We start from the raw sequence: 11,647 nt of genomic DNA on the forward strand, positions 1-11,647 counted from the left end.
TTCAAGTCCCATGTTCTACAGGAAGACTGCACCCTTTGGAACTGATGTCCTCTTCTCTCCCCCATTACTAATATCAAAGGATCCCTGGCGGCCAACAGCCCTGCCCTCCTTAATATCTGAATCCACCATGGAGACTGGAGCAGCCTCGTGCCCCATGTGGCATGTGCAGTCCCAGCGGATGGGGGAAAGGCAGAAGTTAGCTGCAGGCTTGAGGAGAGCCTTTGTCTCTGCAATCAAAGGGGCAGAAATGTCTGGTACAGCCCTTTCCCCTTTCTTCTGGTCTGAAACAAAGACCGGATGCCTGCGGATGCAGCAGCTATCATGCAACTGGGAGAGAAAGGCCTGAAGAGTCACGGAGGCCAGGAACAGCACAGCCACTTGCCAGGAAGCAGAGGTGCCCGGCGCTGCATCCCAGGGGCAAACGCTCCAGTCCAGGATCCCCAGTGAGGCAGTTGGAAAAATGGAACAATTCGGGCCAGGCACGATAGCTGACGCCTGTAATCCCAGCACTTTGGGAGGCCGAGGCGGAGGGATCACGAGGTCAAGAGATCGAGACCATCCTGGCTAACATGTGAAACCCCGTCTCTACTAAAAATACAAAAACAAAATTAACGGGGCATGGTGGCAGGCACCTGTAGTCCCAGCTACTCGGGAGGCTGAGGCAGGAGAATGACGTGAACCCAGGAGGCAGAGCTTGCAGTGAGCCGCGATCACGCCACTGCACTCCAGCCTGGGAGACAGAGCAAGACTCCGTCTAAAAAAAAAAAAAACAAAAAAGAAAAAAAGAAAAGAAAAATGGAATAACTCTTCCCAGAAAACACTGACATTTCTCAAGACTCATCATTATATAAGTCCAAATGATTTTTCCTTTAATGTTTATAACTTAAAAACCAACACCCAACAGAATAGTTCTAAACAGCAAAACTTTGTTCACTTGTGTAATTAAAATATAAAACGATTGAGGGGTATAATCTATTAAGGTGTCTGAGGAACAAGCAAAGAAAAATGATAATGTCTGACTGTTTTTATGTTTAAGACACAAATTGCATCTGCCCTAAAAATGGGGCTACACGGAGGTAGTTTTTTATTATGCTAAACACATTCCTCATCCCATCAGTGGTATTATTTCTCCATGCTGAACTCTTGTTAGAATCAAACCAAAACAGCCAAACTATTCTCTAATTTGTAAGCCTCCTCTGAAAGTACTTAAGATTTATGCCACTCTAATCAAGACACCACTGAACAAAACCCAGAAGCCCTTTGTTGACTTTTTCCAGCAGAAAACTCTCAAAGGCAAAGCATTTATTTCTCCCAAGTTCATTCAGTTTCGCTAAAAAAAAAGGAAACATTCTTAAGTCTTTAAAAAATGACTCCCATTCAAAGTAATTAATTCTTCTGAGACAGCAGCACTCAGCCTCAGCTAAAGCTGAGCGACTTAGGAAGCTTTTGAGTGCGCTTCGGCGGGTGTGCAACCTTCTGTCAGGATGGTGGAATCTGCCACCTCTGCTTCTCCAAGTTAAAACCCGAATTAGTCATCCATCTGCCACAACACTGAGTTAAGCGTGTGCCTAGCTCGTGGTGGGCAAGAGTTTGCAGAGCAAGGCAACGAGGCAACTGACACACCCCATGGTCGTGCAAGTCAAGGATGGGTTCATCACTTCTTCCTGGGGCAGGGCAGTTCCCACTTTCCTTGGCAAAGTCTCAGCTTCAAAGCTGTTTCTGAAACCGTAGCAGCCTTGTTTCACTCCACATCCTGTACTGGATTCAGTCCTTTTAGGGACAAAATCTGATGCAATAAATACCCATCTATCTATCTATCTATCTATCTATCTATCTATCTATCTATCTATCTATCTATCTATCTGGATCAATATGGGAATGTTTGGGATTTTTATTGAGTTCAAAAATTGGGGCATCAGCTATTTTCCATGACAGATAAAAAAATTTCTGCCCCCAAATTCTAAAATCAAAATAAGTGTAGGTAACAGTGACAGATTCTGAACAGAGCTAAAATGCCTAACACAATGGGCAAAGGTCCTTTTCACCACATTTTGACATCGAGGGTGCCAAGATACGATAGGATGCCTTTTTGACTATACTTTAAGTTCTGGGATCCATGTGCAGAACATGCAGGTTTGTTACATAGGTATACACGTGCCATGGTGCTTTGCTGCACCCATCCACCCATCACCTACATTAGGTATTTCTCCTAATGTTACCCCTCCCCTACTCCCCCACCCACCGACAGGCCCTGGTGTGTGATGTTCCCCTCCCTGTGTCCAGGAGTTGAACAATGAGGATGCCTTTTTTTTTTTAAAGAGTGGACCACTTACACATATGTAATTTTTAAAGTAACAAAGTTTAAAATAGCCACAATTAAAAAGGAAAAGATAAATTTTAATTTTTTGGTTCTCCTTTAAAAAGATGCCCTGATCATCTGCCGCAGACTTACCCGTGGCATTCTTTGACATGATTTTGACATGAGACGTGCTATGATTACATGTGCCATTTACTCCAAGTAAAATCACCAAGGAGGAATCTGCAATAAGGCCCAACTCCCGTGTCCTGACCTTATGAATTTAATATAACTCTCCACAGTACAACCCCAATTTAAATATGGCCATCCTGTGTTGCTCACACCATTACAGTGGAAGCTCTCAACTCCCTGCCCCCTCCGAGCTGTGATTCCCACTCTTAAAAACAATCGTGGGATGAGAGGTCAGGCAAGTATTTCTTTCTCAATTTTACAGAAAAGCAAACTCAGGACTGTGAAGATCAATGAGTTGCTGTGACAGTCACTCTGTGTATGTGACTTTCACAAGAGCAGCAGGGCTGGAATTAGTGGGCACCAAAGCTTTAAAACACGAGAAAATGCAAAACAAAGGGATGGCGACTATGACCCCCATCCAGGTGCCTTCAGCAGGTCAATCTCAGCTGGGCTCCACTCCCTCAACTGTGTGACAAGAGGCTGGAACTAGATGTGGGCTGCAGTCTCCTCCCACTATCCAACCCAGAGAGCCATCCAGACACCCCTTCCCCTTTATAGACAAGGCACCCAAAATGGAAACACGGAGCAATGGCCCAAGACCCAAAACCTCTCCTAAAGTGGCAATCACAGGTTTGAGTGGCATTTCTTCTTTTATGATGTAACTGCTCACATCCGACATTTATCTGATAAAGCAATTTTTGGCAGAATCTCTAACTTAAATCTAATTATTCCTATTCAAAATGCAATTCAGTTTATAACAGTATGCTTTACAATAGAGTTCTCAGGAAGCCACTCGGGTAAAAAACTGAAACTGCCCTTTGTGATTTGCAGCATAATACCCACATCCTTAGGTGTACCTGGTCTGAAGTGTCAACAACGTACCTGATTTAACCCTAAAAGCACAAACCAGACTAATGAGCCTTGGCTTTCTCCATAAGGCATGGAATTTGGTATCTGTTTTCTACGACTATCTCTTCTATTCCTTCATCTGGGTGGGGGTCACAAGTATGACTTGCTAAGTGAAAATTCATCAATGTCTACGCTACGATGTGAGTACTTTTCTGTACATAGATTCTCTCTCAAAACATTGTATTACCCTTTGTTATGGGGCTGAATTATGTCTCCCAAAAAGATATGTTGAAGCCTCACCTCCGGAACCTGTACACGTGGCCTTATTTGGAAACAGGATCATTGCAGGTGTAACTGGTGATGATGATGTCATCCTGAATTAGGGAGGGCCCTAATCCAATGACGGTGCCCACAAAAGACGAGGGAAATTTGGACACATATAAACAGGGGAGAACTATGTGGAGATGGAGGCAGAGACTGGCATGATGCATCTGCAATCAGGGAATGCCAGGAGTCACAGAAGCAGGAAAAGCAAGGAGGGATCTTCCCCCAGAGCTTTCAGAAAGAGGCTCTGCAGACACCCTGACTGCAGACTTCTGGCCTCCAGGCCTCTTTACTATGAGACAACACATTCCTGTTGCTTTAAGCTTTGTGCTAGGTACTTTGTTATGACAGCCCTACGAAACTGATGTAGCCCCCATTTGCTGCAAGAAATGGGCTTCTAAGTGACCACAAAGAACTGCTGGTGTGGCCACTGAATGTTCCAGAATGAGATCAGGGTGCCCCAAGCCTCAGTCCTCCACAGCTGGGGGCTCATCGGCTGCTCACGCACGACTCTCCCAGAGTCCTGGCAGGTGGACCTGGGGTACCCGACCCCTCCACGGGATGCTTCTGGATCCTGTCCCCAGCAGAAAACACTAGGGCTTGCTTAGGAGCTGGTGCTGCTGGGTCTGTCAGCACCCAAGAAACACATCTATATAAAAACAGGCTTTCTTATTAAAGAGGAAACCACCCACAATCCCACTGAGAAGCACACTCTCAAGGCTATAAAGATGCCGGCTTTTCTAGACTGGTTCCACTGCATAGCGGAGAATGCAGAATGAGGCACATAGTAGGTCTACATCCATCCACTGTTAACAACTTGCGTGGGCTGGGCACCGGCTAAAGAAAGAGGGTACATTTCCAGCACTTCCCGGAGATAGAAACACACATTAGAGGCAAACCAATGACCCTTTCTGGGCCTCAGTTTCCTTATCCATAAAATGATCAGTTCAATCCTAAAGACCTTTTCTAGCTTTACAATTCTGCCACGACAAATTACAATCACCATTTTTATTGCAGGTCAAATTCGACAGTCTTTAAAATTGCAATTCATACAAATTTTTGCACGAATAAGGTGTGCTGCGTATCCCAGGGGGAAAGTGGGCATAACAGAAAGAGAAAGCCTTTGGTAGACCCAGCTCGGAGCAGACCTTCAAGGTGGTGGCAATAAGAATTAAGCTTCAGATGCCACGAAAAGCCAGCAAGGAGCTAGACTAATCCCAGCTGGAAAATGCCTGCAGGTGGTCTGGGAATCAGATGGTAATATCTTTGGTCCCCACTCCCCTGCCAAGACAGAAAGTGAAGGATCCTTCTTAAAAGCAAAGCATGGGGGGAAAATCTAGTTAATTACATGTTTCAATTAATCAAAGCGTTAGCCGAATATGTTGCCCGGAGGGAGCCGGGAGTTTTTTCTGATTACCACATCAACCTTTTCATGGGCACTAACCTCCTCCAAAGTATGTGAATTGCTCAGCAGCTAGCAGTCATGCCTTACATTCCAACACATCTTGATCCACTTCACGAGAGACTGCTTTTAACGAGCGTGCCCTCTCTACTGGACCATAACTCTTTAAAGGAACAGAACAAGGGAGTGACAGGCCTCTCTCCAAATACACTGAACTCCTGTTAATTCAAAACCAGAAGTCGAAGGGATACAACAGACTTCAGTCACCTGGGGAAGATCCTTGGCTCTCAGTTAAATTCCAGTTTAAACAGTCAACAATTGATTAACAGAGTTCTACTATATAATAAAGTTTTGAACTTGATATCTTTATAAAGCAAGAGAGGAGTTAAAAGGGGTAATGTGAGGGAACCTCTTGGGATGGAAATGTCTTGTGTCTTGACGGTCTCTATGTCAATATCACACCTGTAAAATCCCAGCACTTTGGGAGGCCAAGGCAGAAGGACCAGTGAAGACCAGGAGTTTGAGACCAGCCTGGGCAACGCAGCAACACCCCACCTCTAAAAAAAAAAAAAAAATACAAAAATTTGTCAGGTGTGGTGGTGCACACCTGTGGTCCCAGCTACACATGAGGCTGAGGTGGGAGGATTTTTTGGGCCCAGGAGGCTGAAGTTGAGGCTGTAGTCAGCCGTGATCACGCCACTGCATTCCAGCCTAGATGACAGAATGAGACTCTATCCAAAAACCAAAAAAAGGCAATATCCTGGTTGAAACACTGTTACCATCATATTACAAAGAAGGTATTGTCGCCACGTGGGGAACCTGAGTACAGGACCCATGGCATCTCTCTGTATTGCCACATGAAGCTATAATTAGCTCAAAATAAAATAAAAAGAGGAGGCCAGGCATGGTGGCTCACACTTTTAATCCCAATACTTTGGGAGGCCAAGGCAGGAGGATTGCTTGACACCATGAGTTCAAGACCAGCCTGGGGCCAGGCGCGGTGGCTCACGCCTGTAATTCCAGTATTTTGGGAGGCTGAGGCGGATGGATCACGAGGTCAGGAGATCGAGACCACCCTGGCTAATATGGTGAAACCCCGTCTCTACTAAAAATACAAAAAATTAGCTGGGCGTGGTGGTAGGCACCTGTAGTCCCAGCTACTCGGGAGGCTGAGGCAGGAGAATGGCGTGAACCTGGGAGGCAGAGCTTGCAGTGAGCCGAGATCGCACCACTGCACTCCAGCCTGGGTGACAGAGCAAGACTTCGTCTTAAAAAAAAAAAAAAAAAAAAAAAAGGCCAGCCTGGGCCATATAGCAAGACCCGATCTCTACAAAAACTAAAAACGTTAGCCAGGCTTGGTGTAGTGTGCCTGCAGTCCCAGCTACACAGAAGTCTGAGGTGGGAGGACCACTTGAGCCCAGGAGATGGAGGCTGCAGTGAGCTGTGTTTCTGCCACTGCACTCCAGTCTGGGTGACACAGTGAGACTCTGTCTCTAAAAAAAGAGAGGAAGAGATGAGACTGACAAAGAGGGGGTCGTAAGGCCACCCTGGTCTACCAGGGGCTGGAAACAAAGGGATCTAGCTGACTTCTGGAAGGCTGTGGTAAGAGGCAGAGGCCCTCCCGTTAAGACTTATCAATACCAGGGTACAGGTTTTTCTGTTTGTTTGTTTTCTCTTGTTTTTTTGACACAGGGTCTTATCCGCTAGCCTAGGCTGGAGTGCAGTGGCACAATCTCGGCTCACTGCAGCCTTGACCTCCTGGGCTCAAGCGATCCTCCCACCTCAGCCTCTTGAGTAGCTGGGACTACAGCTGTGTCCCACCGCACCTGGCTAATTTTCGTATTTTTTGTAGAGACGAGATCTCGCTATGTTGCCCAGGGTGGTCATGAACTCCCTAAGCTCAAGTGATCCACCCACCTTGGCCTCCCAAAGTGCTGGGATTACAGGCATGTGCCACCACACCTGGCTTAGGTCATTTTCATAAGGACATGGGGTGCCACAGAGAAGGGGCATATGAACCAGGAAGCCAAACAACAATGCTGGCCCACTATACAACTGTGAGGAGAGGGCGAACTCTCACGGAGCAACCAGGGAGCAGGCCGCTAACTCACTTTGTAACCTGAAGCGACTTTTTGGAAAGATTAGAGAAGTGACCATACCAAAGCTGCAGTGATGTGGCCTGTCAACCAACCAACCAATTAATCAATAAAAGAAAATGACAGCCAACCAATCAATAAAAGAAAATGACAGCTAGTAGTAGAAAGGCAGGCGTGCAAGAAGGTCAGCAAGTGGGCGCCTCCACTGGCTGGGCTTCGGTCTACACAATGAGCAGCACCCCCAGGTGCCGCAGATGGGAATGATCCCACAGAGCTACCACGCAGCCCAGCCTGGCCCCAAGATGCCCACCAGGTATGAGAGAGACAATACACACCCGAGGTTCAGGGTGCTCACCTCAAGACTGTCAGGCTCCACTCAGGCGCAGCAGTGTTCTCCCCTTCAGTTCTCCCCAGTGTGATAGCAGGAAACAACTGTCCCCCATCCTCCCCACCAAAACAGTGTCTGAGAGGCACCTGCTCTGCTTCAACCTGTTTTTAAAAACTGTACAGTAACATGCACTCTCTTAAATACAATCTAATCTGTCCATTCCTTGCTAAATTGCATGCAACTATTCTGATGCCTTTTAAACTCAAGAAAGAGTATCCTATCTTGTCTGCCAGTGTTATCTTCATTGTACCTACAAGCTAGGGAAGAGATTGGCAAAGTTCTCTGAAATTACCTGGAGCTAATGTGATGAGGAGGCTTCTTCCCACGAGTGCTTCCTTCCACCCCAGAGTGAGATATCTGGACAGGGCGTGTGTGGTGGTGGGGGGGCGGTACTCAGCCCTACATTGATGGTAAAAGGTTCTTGATCCAGGAGCAAACAAAGACATGCTCTAAGGCGATGTGTAAAGCTGCCTGCCTTCACCCCAGAGGGATGGACCCCAGGAGCACTCAGCAGAGAGGAAACTTCGGTGAGTGCTCAAACTCCCAGCCTTGTCCGCCCAGCTTAGCAAGTGCCACAAGGCCACCAGCACCCCCACAGGGAAGCTGCAGCACTGGTCCCACATGGGCAGCCTCTGAAATGAATCCCATGGAAAGGTGTGTTTCAAGGCGAACCGTGGGGAGGACTCTGGGGAAGGAGGGCAGAACATGCTGCAGAGGGAGGCGAGATCAACAGGAAGTGAAGCGGAGGTGGGAGTACACAGAAGCTCCCACAGGGACCGCTCCTGCCAGCCGGCGCCTGCTGTCTCTCCTCCCAGCCTCTGTGCCCAGGCACAGAGATCCACGCTCTCATCTTCCTGGGTCCTTGGGTGCATCCAGGAGGGCTTGCAGCACTCCTGCACCACCTGCCAAAGGAGGCCAGCCTGGGACGCTCCAGACTATAGATTCCCAGATAGGCCACACCAAGGGAAGCAGGAGAGACGCTGCTCAGCGCTCCCATGCTCCGTTTCTGACACAATGCCTTCCAGGAGACTCACGGTGAGTCCAGCTGTACTGTTAAGTCCTGGAGGATGCAAACGGTCACTCTGGGATGGGGACGTTTACCTGAGTGGACGGTTGTTTGCTCTGGCCCTTCAGGTGAACAAAGTGGATGAATGGAAGGGAATCCAGGCATCCCAGGAGTTAATAACACAATGTCCTTCATGGAGCGCTGCACTCACGCAGGGCACCAGCTGGTTCTCAGCATACATTACTATTCAAAGCTTCCCCTAACCCTGGCAGATACACCTGAATGTCCCCATCTTGTTGATAAACTGATTGAGGAAGCTAAAAAACTGGCCAAATGAGTGAGGTAACTTGCTTAGGGTTGCACGGCTCATTACTGGCACAGCATAAATCAGCACATGATAAAGCCTCCTCCTAGTTCCTCTCCTCACATCCCTGTATAAAGAGAGTTTTATCTCCTAGACATGTACCACTTAAATACTTAGATACTTAGAACATGCTTTTCAATAGATACCTGACTTGACTTCAGCAACATATCAATAGCCACAAGGGATATACAAATTCAGGCTCCTCTATGGCCTCGCTATACAGCGGGGAATCTGTCAATGTGGATCTGCAAATCTATGCAACATGTTTCGCCTATTAATCCACACAACATTCACCCTCAGACATGGGGGGTATTGACCCGCTGAGAATATAAGCCTTTCAGGTTGTTGGTAAACAGGCCCTGGAGTGCCATATCCATAATCTATTTCTCCATCTTCCCCTCCCCTGGGCATAGCAAGTGAGCAGCCATAGATGCAAAGGACGAAAGCAAAGAGAAACAATCAAAAAATGATAACTTTGTTAGGACACGAGTAAATTAAATGGAAAAAATCACGAGAAAAGGACTGGCCAACACTGTAAGTGTCCAAGAGACTAGGGAATGTTGTGTAGAGCTGTTTCTACATGTAACTTAGCACAAGCATTTAGGCATTACCAGAATGCAGACTCCAACACTGCTAGTAAGGATAACAGAAATACATAAAATAAGTCCTAGGTATCATTCATATATTAGGACTCGCCGAGGCTTACACTAGAACTTCTTAGAACAGAACACTTTACGCAACTGGCCATTTTGCAAGCTATTCTCCCAATAAAAGTGTTTCCCTCATTCATTATTCCTCCAACCCCCTTTTCCCTCTGATTGGAGTTCAACTTACCCAGACATCCCCCTAACACTATGTCTCTTACATTTGTCAGAGCTGAGTCTCTGGAGAGTGTGTTGACATTTCCCAGCCACATTTGGATTCACACAGCTATTGCGACAACCACTAAAAGTCCTATCTTCCTCTGGTGTGCACTGCATTCCAACCCAGCAAGGTTAGTCATTGCAAAAGACTGTTTATGACACAGCATTCTCATCTGTCAGGCCCGGCCTGGTGCTGGAAAGGGCCTAAAGTGAATGCCCCGCCAGCACTGCAGCAGTCACCCCTCTTGTAATAAAAACAAAACCCCCACCAATAAAAGGCTAATAGAGTTTGAGGTACAACAATTTTGAGGTTTAGTTCCTCTTCACTGGGGTTGAACATTATGAGACTGGTTTGCCAGCCTCATTCTAGAAAGAGGTTTGTCAGGTTTCATGGATACTGAGCTGACACCAAGATAAGCACAGAACAATAACAATGGTTAAAGGCTTTTGGAAACCAAAATGAGAAAAACCAACAGATCGAAGATAACATTCTGGTGGCTGAACTGTCCTTTCAAAAGGTGGGCTGTCTTAGAGCCCAGATTTCACCTATGAGACTCGTCTCAAACCTTCATAGCCATCAGAGCTGGTGGCAGCAGCCAGCGTGCATCCCCGCGCTCCATGAAACAGCTGCAAAGGGACTGTGGGAAAACAAGGAATTCTCTGGAAGGCAGACGCCAACCACAGATCAGCCAAGCATGGGCTCAGAGGCAGCACAGATGCCAAATCCATGTTCAAAATGGCTCATCTCTGGGGAAAGATGAAAGGGACTACAGGAAGGTCTTAACCTTCCTTAGCCACTAAGAATTCTTTAGATAAACACACAGACTGGAGGTAGTGGCTCATGCCTGAGGTCAGGAGTTCGAGAGCAGCCTGGGCAACATATCAAGACCCCGTGTCTATAAAAAATAAAAGAAATGGCCGGGCGCGGTGGCTCACATCTGTAATCCCGGCAGTTTGCGACGCTGAGGCAGATGGATCACGATGAGGTCAGGAGATCTAGATCATCCTGGCTAACACGGTGAAACACCGTCTCTACTAAAATACAAAAAAATTAGCCAGGTGTGGTGGCACGTGCCTGTAGTCCTAGCTACTCAGGAGGCTGAGGCAGCAGAATCACTTGAACCCGGGTGGCGGAGGTTGCAGTGAGCTGAGATCACACCACTGCACTCCAGCCTGGGTGACAGAACGAGACTCCATCTCAAAAATAATAATAATAATAAATAAAAGAATTAGCTGTGCATGGTGGCATGCACCTGTGGTCCCAGCTACTCAGGAGGCTGAGGCAGGAGGATGGCTTGAGCCCAGGAGTTTGAGGCTACAGTCAGCCCTGACGGCGCCACTGTACTTCAGCCTGGGCAACAGAGTGAGATCCTGTCTCAAAAACAAAAACGAAAACCAAACAAACTGAGGTTCACTGCAATAAAAATGAATAAACTACAACTGCCACCAGAAACAATATGAATGAATCTCACAAAAGTAATGTTGACTGAAAAAGCTAGACACAAAAGAATCCATACTGGATGATGCCATTTACATGAAGGCCAAATAGAGGCTAACCTCATCTATAGTGTGGACATTCAAGACAGCCCTATATTTGGGGGGTTGGGGGAGGCTCAAGGGCACCCCTGGGGAGCTAGAACATTCCTAAAACATAAATAGGAATGTTCCATCTCTTGATCTGGGTAGCAAGTTACATAGTTGTGTTCATTCCACAAAATGTAGAGGAAGGGGTTGCGACACAGCAGCTGCCAGGAATTCTGTTTCTCAACTCATGAAGAGGGACTGTCTGCAGCAGACGAGGTAAGACCAGAGAGGAGCAGAGACGGACAGAAAGGAGGGTGACGGGAGCCAGCGTGGGCTGGTGTGC

This window comes from Mandrillus leucophaeus, unplaced genomic scaffold (genome assembly GCF_000951045.1).
Source record: "Mandrillus leucophaeus isolate KB7577 unplaced genomic scaffold, Mleu.le_1.0 Scaffold777, whole genome shotgun sequence".
NCBI classification, from domain to species: Eukaryota; Metazoa; Chordata; class Mammalia; order Primates; family Cercopithecidae; genus Mandrillus; species Mandrillus leucophaeus.